Source organism: Cynara cardunculus (genome assembly GCF_001531365.2).
Source record: "Cynara cardunculus var. scolymus isolate 2C chromosome LG 3, CcrdV1, whole genome shotgun sequence".
NCBI lineage: Eukaryota > Viridiplantae > Streptophyta > Magnoliopsida > Asterales > Asteraceae > Cynara > Cynara cardunculus.
The window spans coordinates 37,551,056-37,555,420 of NC_037530.1; positions in this window are offsets into that span (position 1 = coordinate 37,551,056).

The window sequence follows — 4,365 nt, forward strand, 5'->3', positions numbered from 1 at the left end:
TCAACCCAATCTAACACGAAATAACTCAACAGAAGCAACTGGATGTCTAATCGAGTTGTAAAAGTTTCAATTCGTATGTAATGGGTTGATATTGAGTTACTATTATTTGAACCCAACTCAACCCGATGAACCTGATATCCTTTTATTTCTTGGATTTAATATGAGTTTCTATTAATATATACATTAGACGATTACACTATTATGTACATTCTTTATATACACATATTTTCAATTTATTCACATGTCTATGTAACTCATTTGTATATGTGTTCGGTAACTGTGAACATATATATGTAGATTGAGAAAATTAATTGAATGTGATATACGTAAGAAGCATGAATAAGTTGTATCAAGTAGTTGATGATGAAAAAGAAATTATGAGCAGAGAAATAACATATTCAAGATTAGAAGAATATTTTAATACATCAAAGTATCAACCCGACCAACTTGACTAACCCGACCAACCCGTACGGTTGGGTTGGATTGCACTTTGGTTTGTGTTAGGTTAAGATTTTTCAAACCGCAAACATTAGATTCCCGATCAATCTAACTCATGAACACCTCTAGTTAACAACCATTTTGAACTAATTACATTTTTAGTCATGGTTGCAATTTTGTTTTAGAATTCGGTCCCTCTGATTAACTTCCGTTAACTAAATTTAAACTTTTTATAAATTTATTTTTATTTTATATTATTTATAAAAAGCTTTTTTTAAGGAAAAAAAGACGTAAAAAACACGTTGGTGTACTAATTATAATAAAATATGAAAAGAATCCTACACAAGATGTAAAATGAATGAAAGCACATGGTCGTACGTCATGGCCCCACATCTATCAAACATCCCTTAAGTTATTGCTTGGGTTGTCTAAGGATTGTATATAAAAATAATTTATTAATTTATTTTTGTGTGATGTTGTTAATAAATACTTTTGAATGTTTGGATAAATAGTTTATATCAGTGTTAAACTGGTAACAATAAGTTTTTGAAGAAGTTAAATCATTCTAATTTATAATAGGTTGATAAAGACTTTTAAAGAAAAACATAAGTTGTTTCAAATAAGCAATCTCAAACACCCTCTCTTAACTACCGTATTTTATGTATTCTTGAGTAAACTACAAATTTGGTCCTTCTAGTTTGTCTAAAATAACATTTTTCGTCTATATAGTTTTGAAATTACAAGATGGTCACTGTAGTTTACAAAAGCGTTTGGATTTGGTCCCTTCCTTTAACGACTGTCAACAAATTTCATTAAATGAAGGGTATTTTGCCGTTTTATCAGTTTTTTTTGTTATTTAACTGATAGAAAACTACAGAGGCCAAAGATCATAAGTTTCTTTTAATTTGGTAAAAAAAAAAATCGATAAATGAATGAAATTGTACCTCACTTAACAGAACTTTTTAATGATTGTTAGGGAACTGGAACTGGAACAAATTCGGAACAGATTCAAACATTTTTGTATACTATGATGGTCATATTATAATTATAGAACTACAAGGATGAAAAGTGTTGTTTTCGATAAACCACAGGGACCAAATTTGCAGTTTACTCTGTATTCTCTAATTATTTGTTTTACTTTTTTTCGCTGAAAGTATACAACAAATATTAATATTTTTACGACTGTTATCGTGAAAAACTCTGCTATAGGTAAAAGAATTGACTGTCATCTTCTCCTTCGCCGGATATGCTTGGTTCAGATTCGGTTTCATCTGCTTATGACTCTTGTTGGAGTGAGTCATTTAAGAATGTGACTTTAAATGAGTTTTTTTATTACATTTATGACTTTTTTGTTTATTAAAGAAATATGGTTTTTTTATTAACCCGAATATCCAATCCGTTACGCGAGCCGACTAATCTCAGAGCCGACCACCCGCTTTGCAGGTAGCCTGAAGTCAATGTATTTGAACCTCCTTGGTCACAAGGGAATTTTTATTTCTCATTGGATTTGAACCTGAGATCTCCAGACACTTTTGACCTTTGGAGCCCAAGCTCAAACCAACCGGGCACCACCCTTATGGTTAAAAATATGGTTTTATATTCATGAAAATGAAATGATCTAGATTTAATTAAAATCTCCCTTTAAGTTTATATACCTAAAATCCCTGCTTTTTCAATGCTGTTTGCTCGAGCTCGAGTTCTCTCTTCCATTAGAGTAGGCACTCAATCTCTATATCGTGTGGATCATAATTCGCTACGTTGTTGCCTCCACCGACGTTTCTTCAATTAGCAAAATTATGGGTCTTCCACGTCTATGAGGAAACCGGGGGACCATGGCACTAGAAGCTCTATTACATATGATGACAGGTCGATATGATTGGACGAAAACTCACAAACGAAACAATAGTACTGAAAGAAACCTTTTTAGGGAACTTTTATCATCTTCAAAATCAAAAGTTCATAAAACTTAAAAATTAACCTGAACAATTGATATATTTATAAAGAAAAGTCCAGAAAAACCCAGCGAACTATTCCATTTTGAATGATTAAGTCCTTGAACTATTTTTTTTTTTAATAAAAAAACCACTAAACTTTATTGTTTTGAATGATCAAGTCCCTAAACATTTTTTTCTTTCAAAAAACTACTTGTAACCCCATAAAAGTACATCGAAGAGAGAGATAGTAGGGACAACAGTGTGATAGCTGATATAAAGAACGAACAATGATCGGGTAACAGGGAGTGGCGAGATGAAGTGATATCTTTGTTTGTGAGGGGTTTGTAGAACGTAAGTTTTAGAAACGGTAAAACTGATTTAGGTTTCTTTTTTTTTTTTACTTTAAAACATTTCTAGTGTAGTCTCTTTAAAGAATGCATGTAACTAAATTTTTAAATGTTCGATGATTTATTTATTAAAAAAAGGTTTAGGGACTTAATTTTTCAAAATTAGAAAATTTAATGGTTTTTTCATCCAAAAAATTAATTGAAAGGACATAATAATTTAAAATGAAATAGTTCATTGGATTTTTTTGAACTTTTCCCTATTTATAATCATTAGAAGGGTACTCGCGCAATCCAACAAGAAATATCTCAAATTTAATGTTTCATTTTATTCAATTTCTCTGTCGATATAATACGGTTTTACATGGTTTTAGAAAACAATAATATTTTTATTTTGAAGGAAATATAACTTAAAAATATATATATCGATATTAGTGTTAAATTAACTATTTAAAAGTTCTTGTTTTCTACGTAAATTTCTTTAATTCAATTTTTATTAAAATTTAATTTAATTTTAATAATAAAGTAACTTACTTTTGTTTAATAATATAATTTTTATAAAGATGATAATCAAGTATTATGTTAAAATTCAATGATTATCTTAATTGTATTTTAATTTTTTATATTTAAAATAAGATGTTTATCATGTATTTGATTATGTTTATCTGCATCTACTTATACGAATTGAAAAATAAAGTTTTAATAAGTTGTACTTACGTACAATTTACTTATAATATTGAATTTTAAGTAATATGTATCAATACACAGTCTTTCATGCATAAAAATTGTTTGTTAGAATTTTTGTCAAATGTTTTATAACATAGTATAGATAGTTCTAGACAATATGGTTAGAAAGATAAATCTCGATTTAAGATAGACTTTAAAAATTGAAAGCAAATCTAAACAAATATTGATTTAAATCCACATATCAATTTAAGCTAAGAATAAAAAAATCAATCTGAGTAGGTTTGAAAAAATCCCTGTCAGTACAATATCGTATAAAACCAGTTGTTTTCAATCGTTCAAAACATCAATAGATGTAAATCAATTACGTGTAAGCTTGATATATCACTTAACGTATCGTTAACATCGTTGACCTAATGTGTTCACTTTGTGTGGATGATGTTTATATGAAGACATTGATAGGAGTGAGAGAACGATATAATCATGGAATTATTTTTAAAAATGCATTGATGTTTACTTGATAAATTAATAACGATGATTATCTTTTAATTATCTCATTAATTAATAACATTAATTATCTTAAATTAGTGGCTTAGAATGGATGTTACGAGCCTCACATATTTTGAAGTTCTTCCTATATATATATATATATATAGAGAGAGAGAGAGAGAGAGAGAGAGAGAGAGAGGATGGATCAAACGAGATTGGTACTTATTTAAAAGAACATGAAAACGGACGAATCACATGTGACTTTACACTAACATCACATACAAAATTACATGTGAATCAAACAACCTTACCCGACAACTTGAAAATGCAACTACAAGTCGCCCAGACACTTTTTTTGACCATTAATATAAAATCACATGTGATTTGCCCATTTTCGTGTTCTTTTAAATAGATACCGTTTTCGTTTGATCCTACACACATACACATATGTGTGTGTATATATATATATATATATA